Consider the following 13,712-nt stretch of genomic DNA (forward strand, 5'->3'; position numbering starts at 1 on the left):
TTCTATCACCAACAGCGAGACTCATATCTGCTCTTTTCTTATCCCTACATTGGGAATGAAGTCAGTTCAACCTCGATCCAGATTAGTCTATACTAAACTACTGTTTCATGGCTGGACTTCGATATGCTCGAAGACAGTTCAACGACAGTTGTTTTTTTATTGTCACATTTTGATTACTAATTGATTCTGAAAACCGATTTATTAAAATTGATCCAGCGCAAAAATAAATAGGCTAAAAGAAGAATTTTGATTGACAAAATAACATCCCATTTTTTCTTGACATTTTTTGCAGGATGCATTTCTTGTGAAACGTCTGTTCGAACAAAAATATTGAGAAACTGTTTCAAAATTTTGAAAAACTTTGTTTTGCTTTGATAAATAATTCTTTGTCTTAAATTAGTTTGCTTCTGATTTTTTTGTGGCAACCCTATTTTGTTTTCTGTTAAAGAGTCTTTTTGCATGTCGCACTTCTAATTTTTTCCTGTTGTTATGCCGAAATTAAATTCAACAAGCACATTAAGTAAGTTATTCCAAATTGTATTTGTTTTATTTTAATCGTGATGTTTGATATGGTCTAAGCAAAAATGCAAATATCAGTCAACTATTTTTCTTTCAGACATGGGAATTTTCCCTTTTAGTTTATCATCATGTCAAATATAATTTCATTGACCGGTTTCCTCTTGGTTACAAAAATATAATTTGAAAAGTCACAGACAATCTTGTTAATTTCTTATGGTTACTGACACATCGACAAGAATCAGTTGTTTTTAATGTGATTCGTTTTGAGGAAGCTGTTAATCCGACTTATGTCACAACGAAGTCCACACAGATTGTGATGACAAATTAATCACACAGACAACTTACCACATTATAACTCTTACAACTGCCGTCGAAAGACATAACTTCCGCCATGGTAGCCCAGTGCAAAAAGTGTCCACAAATCAAATGCGCACCATCGATCATTGGTGGTTATTGGAACCCAGGTGGCTTGTCACTACTCACCAGCCTACATAGAGTAGATAAGTCTTTTCCTGCTTGATAATCATGATAATTATGTTAAACATCAAGATAGATCATATCAAAAAACCTACAATTCCAAATTGTTTACGTCCAGTAGGTCAGTGCCGGTCGTAGGGTATTTCGGGCCCTGTGCGGAATATGCTTTGCGGGCCCCAATGACAATGATCCAATTCAGTAGCGTAGCTAGGTATTTTGAAAGGGGATGGGGGTTTGACGGCGTGTTCGCCGAAGGCAACACCCAGCGGCGCGGGGTCTGGGGAGCCTCCCCCAGAAAATTCTGAAAAATTACTTTGAATTTGGTGCATTCGGAGAGCATCTGAAATTCTGTTGTCACAAGGCAATGTTAACTATTTGGCACATGGTGAAATGTCGTGGGTGGCCGAAAAGCATGTAAGCTTGTAAAGATGGCCCGACGCGACAATCTCAGCACTTGCCTCACCCTAAAGCTGCAACTAACTTCAAGGATACCGGCAGCCTACTTACTTGTGAATCGAATTGAATTTTTTTTTATTGGAAATGACAAAAATTACTGCATTTTCTGAGTAAATAGCGAGCCCCCTACTTTGCGGGCCCTGTGCAATTGCACGGATTGCACACCCTAAAGACCGGTACTGAGTAGCCTAGGTCTACTGTATAAAGAAATATTTGGGACTAAGCATTTTCAAAACATTAGTTTTTTGAAAAGAAAACGAGTGTTTGCTTCATCTTTAAAATAGGAAATTTTGTCAGAGTGCCCTTTCAAACAAATACGTTTGCAAGTTCTGTCTATTAGCCAATAGAAGCAACTTTTGATGTTTGCTTGCTTTTGACTTAAAATTTTGTAATGTAAACTATTTCACCATTGCTGTACAATTGTGTTATTATTATTGTCTTATGTTCTCTCATAATGTTCGTTTGCCGCTTCCAACATTTTCTAGAACTCTGCAATATTTGACGCGTATTGGTTTCGATGCGATGATCAGAAATAAAAATAAATTGAACTGGACATTTTCGCAATGTTTTCCGTATCCATGACTTTAACAAATTGTACGGCCTCAAGTTGACGCACAAGAGCACTTATTGATTGATTGTAAGAACTTCTAGCAGTGAGCTTGTCTGGTTTACCAACTTGCTGGGAAGATTGGCACAATCTTTTTTTAACCAGCATCTTCTATGTAAACCACCAACTTTGTTTGTTTGTCTTATCTTTATCCTGCATTGCGGGAAAGCGGACTTGAGCGCTATGCATCGGTGTGCGCCTTCCGACGTACACCTGACCCACGCTGCAGCCAACGGCAATGTCTGTTTCCGGTTGTCTTCTCTACTTATGATTTAAATTTGGTACTACCCATTACTCGATATCGATCACTGGGTAGAGGCAATTATCGTAAAGTTTCTTACCCAGGGAAACAACAGCAAGTGCGTTGGCTGGAGTCGAACATGCAGGCTCTCGACTGTGAGCCCAACGCGCTAACCAATGTAACACCATCGCCTCTACGTGGCGGAACTAGTAATGCTGAGGATTAACCCGAAGCAGCCAAGATGGTAGGGCACTTTAGATCAGGACTGGCAAACCTACTACAGTAAACTCTTGGCCACATATTCCTCAATCTTGGAAATCTTTCATGCAATAGGCAGTCAATGCTTGGAATCAAGTGCGACAATAAAAGAAGAAGACTAATGTGAATCTTCCAAACCTCATTCCTTCTTGTTCACCATGTGCAGTGAGATCGAATTTAAATGAATACTTTTCTAAGTTTGCAACTTGTTCTGGTCTCAAGCACGTTTTAACGTTCGCGTTTTGTCGCTTCTATTTTTTCTAAATCTTTGTGATGTTGGCATTGTAGGCTACTGTTTTTGATGTGATAGAGTCTGAAATAAAAAAAAACAATTTTATCGTAGGCTATGGGATCTTGTTGTTGGAATGCTGTTGTCGGTGAATTATTCCACACACTAAGTGCCGCTAAGTGGAGTGCAGTCCTTGAAATTACGTTGCTCAAGCGTAAACCCGATGGGTCGAACCAGCGCTGCTTGATCTTTTTTTTTTTTTTTTTTTTTGCACAATGTCAAGCACTTAACCAACTGAGTTACTATAAGACGTGACAGGCATCAGGCATGGTCAAAAGCTCCAATTGTGGCCTTACCCTGGATTGTTGTGTTGGTGAACATTACTGCCGTACTGCATGCTGATCGAGTTTTCAAATCTCGCACATTTGTAAGGCGTTGCCGTTTTGCAAAGAAATCCTTGTAGGCCTATATCACCCGCCTCGGTTGCCTTTTGAAAAGCATGCTCATTGCTCAGACACCCCTGATTGGTTCTCCCATCTAGCCTTAATCCTGCTAGGCATCCGATCATCTTTGAAAGAGTAGGCTACCTAAAATGTTTGTCAGCAGAAATACTGTGTGGCACACAAGTTGGGCTGCCAGGTGAATTCCTTGATGAAATAGCACCACCACACAACGAATCAGATAATGCAGCGGAATTGTCGCGAGTTGTCAAATTTAAGGTTCACATCGATAGCCACCACAATACGACAAGAAAACCATGCATCAACAATGCACTTTGGCATTCCACGCACATGTTTGTACAAACTGATCTGCAGGCAAGGGCGTTAGTGCCACCCTACTTTGTTTTAAAAAAAGTTAAAGTATTTCGTCTTAGCAATAAACGGTACATCTTTGGTATCAGTTGCTCGATTAAAAGCAGCCAGATTGCCACAGCAATACAGCATCTCTTGGAAGGAAACAGAAGTGAAAACATTTCAGACGACGGTAATCAATTACTTGAGCTAGCAAACATAACTACAATCGATTCCTTTGCACAAGCCCAGAACTATCCAACTCCCTCACGCCAGACGTTGAAACAATGAAAGCAAACATCTCGTCCCCTTTACTCCACGCAACGATAAACGACACTCTCTACGCTGGACAACGAAACTCCTAGCACACGTTAGCCGCAGAGGAAGAGTCATTTACAGAGCTACAAAGCTAAGTGACTACGCCGCATTATATCCGTCTGTACGTTACTGGGCCTCTGTTTTTTCGCGCTTTGCCACTCGCAAGACATTGAAATCCAATTATGCGACCACAAGTGACAGAAGCTGAATATTTTATAGATAAACCCATAGCCTACGGTACCTTAAACACCAACATGCATCAGTACATAACTGTAGCCTACTGCTGAAGTATACAAACCGTCTGCAGCCTAGCCTATGTCCCGCTGACTGTTCACTCGTGACAAATCTTTGAAACAACGTGGTCAACCACTATTTTTTTGGGGGGCACAAACCCATCATCAGACAAGAAAATATTGAACAAAAACACAACACGTTACCAATATAAGCTCCTTCAAACAAAACTTTAAAATATCTGAGGCACTACCAATCTAGCGAAATTAAAATATAAATGGCCTACAACCACCGAGGGGAAGGCTTTGAATCCGGTAATCACACAAAACAAAGCCCGTTACGACCCTCAACAAACAACATTTTTACTGCCTTAGCTGCATTGTCCAAACGTAACATTAATCGTAGTTCGTGTACCGTCAGATCCAAAGGATTCATTTGAAGTGTCACACCACGCATACACAAAAACAATACCAATGGAATGGGTAACGGATGGGTTCCTGCGCACAGTGACCGGATGCCTGCGTCCCACACCATTGGACAATCTCCCCATTCTCGCTGGCATCCAACCCGCTGAGCTTCGTCGCGAAGAAGCCACTCTGTCCCTGGGTCGACGGGCATTGGAGCCTAACCACCTTTTCCACCACAAGATCTCTGCTCTCTCAAACGAGCACCCCCGTCGACTGAAATCAAGACACCTATTTGTGCCAGCCGCTCAACTTCTTATCAACGAAACTGATGTACAAGACATCTCTGCGGCTGCTTGCGCGGACCATAAATGGAGTTCTGAATGGAAGTCAACGCCACCAGACTCTATTCGTTCATCCCCGACGCCGACACACGCCCCATCGGTCTAACACTACCAAGACAGGCATGGGTGCGCCTCAACCGTCTTCGTACGGGCGCCGGGCTTTTCCGCTCAACCATGCACCAATGGGGAATGGCCTCTTCCTCCTCCTGTGAATGTGGTGCCGAGGAACGGACCGCAGACCACATCATCAATGACTGCTCCATCTTCAAGCCACCTAACGTAGTGGAAGGTCTGCGTGTCATGGATGATGAAACCAAAGACTGGCTGCTCTCTAGCAGCCATCCAGTGTAGTCCGGGAACATCGTGAATCTGGAGTGGTAAAAGTATAGACCCTCGACCCCAGACGCTCACACGACGACGACGACAACGGTAACCATACTCTGTTGATGCAACTCCACTCTAGAGTCCAGATCCTTTTCAAACATACCGTATAGAAGTTAAGAATCTGAGAGTTAGTATTCATCAACAGGCGAAGGGTTTTCCAAAAACCTTTTCTTGTTATGTAAAAAAAAAGTCCTGTGCGACGTCGCTGGACAAATTTAATACCGCTTAATTGTACCAATATTTCTTCAATTGCATTTCAAGACACTATGAAAAAAACAATAAAGAATTCTAGCGTACGGTACTAGAAAGAAACTTGGCTTGGTCTCCACTCGCCTGCTTTAGGAAGTGTCTGACACAATCACTGAATTTCTTCAAAGACAAACCAACTAGATTCATTTCCTGGAATGCCAAATTCAATCTCTCTTTACCACCTTGTATCATCTTATTTCAAAGCAATACCCGGGTGAATCCCTTTCCGCCCTGTTAGGTGGAACACACGCCGCTATTACCCAGGGAGATTTAAAAAAAAAAATCGTACATTAGAACAAACGGCACTATTCTTCCCAGCTTGCGATATGGCAATTATTACTCTCAACGTCCCCTAATAGAATTTTTAAACAATGGCTCCAAGGAGACCAGTCAAGTCATGAGAGACGGAAATGCTTACCCTGGAGTTCACTTTTAGAAAAATATAGGTTTGGAAAGCTCCTTACACTCTGCATCGGCGAAGCATTTTACCTTTTCGAAAACTATTTCGTTAACACACATCCACAAAACAAACAAGTTGCTTCAAGCCGACTTTGCACCATTAACTCAACTAGTTGATTCCGTAGATTTTCTTGAAATAGAAGCTTTATACAACCAGTCAAATTACGGGTTCTAAGATTTACAATCAATCCTGATCGCTATTAATGCTTCCCAACTTGGCAATGAACGCATACACGATTTCTTACAGTCCAACATCGACGGCGGCGACAGCGCAGATATCCAATTCATGTCATCGACAATTAGCCAAAGATGTCAAATGTTTTGTTTTTTCTTCAAATTCTTTTCTCCGCCCCGATAGCTCAATTGGTTAGCGCGTCACTTCTGGAACGAAGCTTCAAGATCAAGCGGCGCTGGTTCGACTCTCGGGGTGTGCGCTTGAGCAACGCACGTTAAGGACTGCTCTCCATTCAGCGGCATCTAATGGATGGAATAGTTCCCTGGCAACAAGACTTCAACAATCGGAAACTTCACTCTGTCAATCTCGGTGACCGGGCCTGTGTCAGTGATTCAAAGCCTCTACAAGTATGCGAAACTGCCAGGATTAAGCTCTTCAAGAAGCTTTCCCAGTCCGAGGATAAAGATTCAATCAATTAAAAAATTAATTATTACAAGCCCATTTATTAATACATTGTTAGCCGTACTGCTGTTTTTATCTTTTTTTTTGGAGTGCTGTTCTTACTTTCATTGCACTAAAGCATTATTTTCCTGGCCTCACTAAAAGTCTACGATCATCTGTTGGCAACAGATGATCCCAAAGTCAACCCAAACAAGAACAAGGAAGAGACAAATCCCACTCCGCCTACGTAACTACTTTCGAAAAAATAATTCAGTTGCAGTGTCATCTACTTGCTTATGTGTGTCCAATCTCCTCATCCCACAAGAGGAAGGGGTCATGTGTCTTCCCCTATTAACTGTTAGCCAACAGTTGTCAATTTCCTTTGCAAACCATCTTATAATCATAGGCTACACCTGCATCATGATATGAATTATCTGTTGTTTTGTCTTAAGGAGGGAAGTGCGTAACATCATAACATGTACCATGTTTTCAACCAACAATTTCAAATTATGAGAATTGCAATTTGCAAACGCTTTACAACTGTGCAAATTCAAAACCTAATATTTGCTGTCACGAATTGAGGTCACGCTTCCTGTAAACAAATGCCACTCTCACGTGAAACGCATTGCAACTGTACAAATTCAAAACCTAAAGTCTGCTCTCACGGAATTTAGGTCGCGCTTTCTTATTTTGGAAGCTACTTGGCTGTGTCTCCCCTTTCATAAATCCCACCATAACATCACTGTTAAAAAAGCACTACATTAGGAAATAATGCGGAAAATTGCAAAGTGCTCATAACGTATATAAACAAAAAGTATTTTCAAAAAAAGACTTTCTGAACAGAAGAGGAACGACTCTCAAACAAAAGGTAAACCTCACGACGGGAGAATGTCGCTTTTCTGACACCAGTCGTAATGAACTAAATTGAGTAGACAGGATGAGTATTTTTTGATATCCCAAGTGAGAGCTTTGTAACCTTGACAATATTGTAAAATACATCTAACTTCAATATACCGGAGTTGCTAAAATTGTAGCAAATCATACCCTAGACAGAAACGTCCTAAATTGACCACAACTAAAGACTCACAGTCTCTTTATCAAGCAGATGGCCTAAAACAGTGTCTCTTCACGAGCAAATATCCTGTATGTTGTTTCTGGCAATGTTCCCCATTGCATTGTAGGTCAAACAAATGAACTTTGAATGCAAATAAACAAAGCCGCTGCAAGAAGAAAAAGCTGCAACCATTACATTCGACTTGGGACCCGTCGTGGCCGACAAGTTGGGCATCTCCACTGATACAGGCCCTGTCACTGCGTTTGATCGAGTCAAGTTTCCGTTTGTTGTTTTAATGTCGTCTGTACAGTAGGTTATACCATCCACTTGTTGGCCCTGTATGGAAAGCTTTGCGCAAGACTAAACCTTAGAAATGATAGATTGCGGGAATCTTTATCCTTCAACTGAGAAAGCTTCTCTGAAAGCTAAACCTTGCAGTTTGGCATACTTGTAAAGGTGTACGTGTGAATAAACGAACAGCTTCCCATATATCTTCCTTCACAAAGTGGGGCGCTTGAACAACCGAGCTGCTGAAGGGGGCAATCGCCGCATGTAGCTTTGATAACTAAATGTAAGAATATGAAACTTTTGCACCGGCTTCGTACTATTTAGGCTATTTAAAAATCTAATTTTCAATGGGTGCAACTTTTTTTTATTTCATTTTTGTGCACCCGCAAAGCATAAACTAGAAACCCATTAAAGGTTACTTAGTTTTACATATCTGTGATGCAACAAAGTAAACATTCTATCGAAATTCCACAGCAACTTCATATGCCAACAAGATGTTGAAATTTTGCATTTGAAATTTTTCTAAATTTTTCTTCAAAAATATAAAACGAAAACTTATTGTATTTACCAAATCACATCTACTTGGAAAAAAATAAACTGCTCAGCTGATCGGAATCTTTGTTTAATAGGTTCAAAAGTTTTCACTTTCACCAACAAGGATAAACACAACTTTCTCTGTTTGTAAATTTACGAGGACTACTTCTTGTTTATTTCTGAAATAAATCACAACATAAAAAATAAAAAATATCATCACAACTCGACCGTATCTGTGTGCTTCTAGATTGAGACTTCTGGACTAAGTGAAACCGCTCAAGGTGCTTTTGACTACCGATGATATGCCAGAGCTAACGCTTTCTATTTTTCAACAACCCGAACGATTTTCGGTATTAGGTTATTATCATAACTTTCTAATGAGTTAAATTATTCTGGAGACACAACAAGAAGCATGTTTTCATGGCGGTCTGAGTTATTGCATTCACTGATCTAGAAATAAGTAACTAATTTTAAAGTTGAAAGTAACAACCAAGTTTAACACTATCTGTAGCGACACGGAGTTTTATGAGGACGCCCCGATCTATTAGTGAAATATTTCACAGAAGAAAATACGCTAGAAATGTGAAATTTCTTGACTTTTAGTTTTTATTCTTTGCGAATTTTCTACACCTACACTGGTCATTTTTCTACCTTCCTGCCCTTCACAATAAGCATTTCGTCTCAGGTGGCAAGACATTTTCGTGCAATGGTAGTTATATGTATGTTAATGTTAGTGCAATATAAACGTTAGGCTAGTGCAATTACTTTGAAATGTTAAAACGTTCAAAAATACCTTATATTAATGAGCACAAGTAATGTTTTGTTTAGTTTAGTTATAATTCAAAAATTTCAATTTTGAAGCTATTTTCGGAAAATTAGAATAAAAACCGACATTCTGACGTTTTTCATCTCAAACACTTTATTTCAATAAATTTGTTGAGTAAAAATTTGATTGCTATAAGCACAATACACATGGCTATTATCTTGTAAAATATTTTGGCCCTTTGATTTTCATAGCTCCAGTTATTAGCGACTAATTATCACGGGCTAAGATAGCCCGTGACGTGCTTTCCGCGTACGAAAACAGCTCGTACTATGATAGGGTTAATGTCGCTCAATGTGCCTAACTGATACAACCTTCCTAAGCAAGGTTCAAAAGGATGTGGGTTGTACACTCACCGAAAGCATGGAACTATGTCGTAGGAAAACAATTTTAATGGCACTGAACGCAAAAGCTAATAAGAGATTTTAACCAACTTTAATGAAAACGAAATTCTTCGCTAAAAAACTGAATTTGAGAATGAAATAAAGTTTGTCTTAAAAACCTATTTTTTGTTTCAAAATAGACCTACCATCGATTTAAAAAACTTTAAACCACGTTCTTTCACGTCTCCCTTTGATCCAAATTCTCCAGCAAAACAACAGCGCAAACATATCATTCATTAGTTCCATATTTATCGTGATACCCAGTATTGTTTGTTCGATTTCAAACCCAGACAGCAAATTAGTCATCTTTTACATTGATTCAACGTCTGCAGACGACGTCTGCAGCGCTATATAAAAATACACATTATTATTATTATGATTTATAGCCAAATGTTATATGTGTCACGTGTGTGTGTAGAAAATAAAAGTTTTTTTAAAAAGTTGACATATCATCAATTAAACAAATCATTAGCACCAAAAATTCCTACTGGGGAAATAATAAAAGAAGCATCAAAAATAGAAAGTCCCACTGTGTTTGTTTAGGAAAAAAGTTTGAGGCAAACAAATTAAAAACACCTTGGCAACAGTGCTGTTTTTGTGCTTTGCTCTACCAGGCTGCTGTGTATATCAGTTTTGTATGGATTTTTTCTTGATTTCAGTGTTTCTTATTTGAACTATCACAATTGTATTGATGAATTTGCAGTTAATCTTTTTTTTACTTGATTGATGTTTTAGAGTTGTTCACGTATTATCAGATGAACTTGTTTGGTTTACGTTTAGTTTTTCGTTAAGCATGGGTGTTACTTTATGACACACAATGCTCTGTTTTTAAATTCCAACAAAGAGTCGTAATTTAAGAAAGCTCATGTGTTAATCACTAATATGCTTTTTTCCAAAGGCATTAGATTCAGCTAAGAAAAAGTACAAGCAAATATATTCACTCTAAAGGTAATCTTGTTTGTACTATACTAAGTACAGGTTGCTTTGGAGCCTACTCGTTCACTGCGTATAAGCGACACGGTTGTAGCAGATGGAATGTTGGACTACAGGACCACCCTGTGGATTTCTTACACTAGCTGGGCAGGCCTTCACCTGAAAGATTATAAAGCAGACTACATGTGGATATTCGGTTTTATTTATCTATTTCTCAAATGGCTTTTACCTCACTTCAACCCAGGAGATAAATAAATTGTGAAAAAATATTCTTCTTTCAAATAAATTGCATGACTATAAGGAAATAATAAAGCCTACATGACCATTCTAATTAATTATAAAAAATCAAATGTGAAATTTTCCACAAGCACCCAAGAATGCCAGACAACAGTCAGCTTAACAACCTACAAACTGAAATGACAACTGGCAATAATAACCACATATATGAGCCTAAGCACAACAAAATATGAAGAAGAACAATAAAGTTCCTTAAGATGCAGTCTTTTGCAAAAAAGGAAACTTTGATAAAAAGTGTTCTGGAAAAAAGATGAAGATGAAGCATATTTATTAGATTAAGTATTTTATGATAAAATTTTGGAAGAGAGTTTGCTTTGTTGTAACACAGACAAATAAAAGAAAGTAACTTCAACGAGTTTAACATGCTTTATTACACAAAGAAATACGACATAATTAATATAAACTCAAACGTTTTAGAAACGTACTTGTGTCCTCATCAGGATATGGACTATAACTGCAAAGGATACTCCGGACATGCTTTAGTTAAAACATGTATAAAAAGAAAGGGTATGTTCATTGCCAGCAATGACATCTAAGACATTGATATACCAAGTTTGTTGTCATAGTGGGAGTAATAAGTTGGGATTTTTATTATGTTTGTCCAGGTGAGCGTCAGTTGACAAATGTCAAATATTCCATAATCAGGGAGGGGCCTGTTGGTTTGAAAATGCGCTTAATCTAACTTGTGAACAAGCACACAACTGTACGTTGCTACGCTAAGCTTTCACTTGTTGATCAGCTTAAAACTATCAGAAGAATTCTGCCAGGTAATCAAAAATGTTGTCAATAATAAGGTACTTTATGGAGTATTATTATTATTTTTTTGTTCTTGTCTACGTTAGATAGACACTCGTTTACATTTTCGAAATAGTGTGTTGTCCATAACGAAATATGAGTAAAAAGGTTTTGTAAAACCAAAAACATTTGCTGGCTGAGAACCAAGCAGTTGATCTTGTTATAAAGAGATTAAGAAGCGATATATACTCTGACGACCGCAACACCTGTTAGTCCTGTACTTGATGACCTGACTAGTTGCATGAGACTCTATTGTATTGTATCAATTTACTGTAAATTCAACCTCAACCTTTTTGTAAACATCTGTCGAATCTAAACTTGTAACACGCAAGTGCCACATAAGTTTTATGTTTTATTAAGCAAAATGTTTGAAGTTCACCTTTTGGTAGAGATGCATACAATTAGATATATGAATGTTTTACGAAAAAAAAGACATAATGTGATTTAGCATAGCATAGGCGTCGATTGCACTGCGGCATCACCACACTTCAAATGCTTGTATGACAACTTCTTCCATATCACAAACTCCACATAAAGCAAATGGTTGCAGCGTTTGATCAACCTATAACAGAAAGCCAGTCAAACTCATGTAGTTGACCTCTGGGTTCAAAAGGTATTTTTGGGCCAGGGCCCTGAATGATTTTAGACCCCCCCATACCTTTCTAAGGGGCCGTGACCAAACCACTGCGCGTTCTTCTCCTATGTGAGTTTACATACAAACCATATTATTAGACAACTCTTGTTGTTTTAGAAATTACCTCTTTTATCGATGATTTTAATAGCAGTGACCCTGTTTTGAGTTTTTTTGCGTGATTGACTTATGAAAGGATGAACTTTGAGATTTAAGTTACGTAACTACAGTATTTTTAAAAATTGAACGTAGACAAAAAAATTAACTTCCTTTGTTTTTGCCAAAATTTCAAAACGCAAAGCCTACAATAAAAGTTGTGTCATATTTTGTAGGTCATGCTTACAATAAAAGTTGTGTCATTTTTGTCAACTTGCAGTGTGGTTTGATAAAGGGTGAAGTTCTTGTTTGCCAACTCGAAAGATGGCTCGCAAGGCAGTCTACATGGTAGCATTTGAACTAATTAGCATCAAGCAGACTTTATCAGTAAATTTGAATTAAAGCTACTACGAAACGAAAACTGTTATTTCTAAGCGTTTGATGATAGAGTATAGACGGTTTATAATTCCGCATATATTCCAGCTCAATACATTGGCGCCCGAACGCATTTTCAACCTGATCTACATAACTTGCGCCTATTACCAGGCTTTTACATTCTGTGCCTAAAGCATTCAATAATAATTACCAAACCCTGATTTTTTAAGATATTTTCTGAAATCCGCTCAACACGCATTAATACTCTGCCTCTTGTGACTGTGCTATTGAAAAACATATCACAAACTGATATACACAATCCACGACTATAATAAGTTAGTATGTCCACCAAATGGAGCAAAAGGTCTGCATATCAAATAATGAGACGAATAACTGTCTCTTCTCCAATGACCTTTGGGTTTATGGTGGAGAAAAATTGACAAATTGGGGTAGTGAAAGAACAAACCCTTGATTGCAGAAGCTCCAACGGCTCACACGATCACAACACTATTTTCCATTATTATACTTTGGTCTTTGCATTATTATAGTTAAAGTAAAAAAGTGCCAGCAAGTTCCAAATAAATTAAAAACAAAAAAATTAGATTTACAATACAAGTGAAAAACTGATTGCCAAAAAATGGTTAAAATGACTCGAGGAATTTTTTTTGGCTAAGTGTTCCAAGAATCCAATATAAATAAATCTCATTACATAAGCTACTTTAGCAGAGAGTGATTTTGATTAAAAACAACGACATGCACAATCATCTAAGTAGCCTACCTTTCACAGTTCAGTTTTGGTAACTCTAATTCCTTTTCAGTCAAAAATAAATTCATTTGGTAACTTTTCACCTTTTATAAGGGCATACGTACAGGAATAGAAACCTTAACCCTATATTAATCAGACACATTTATATTTGGAT

The sequence above is a fragment of the Aplidium turbinatum genome, chromosome 12 (genome assembly GCF_918807975.1).
Source record: "Aplidium turbinatum chromosome 12, kaAplTurb1.1, whole genome shotgun sequence".
In the NCBI taxonomy this organism is placed as follows: domain Eukaryota; kingdom Metazoa; phylum Chordata; class Ascidiacea; order Aplousobranchia; family Polyclinidae; genus Aplidium; species Aplidium turbinatum.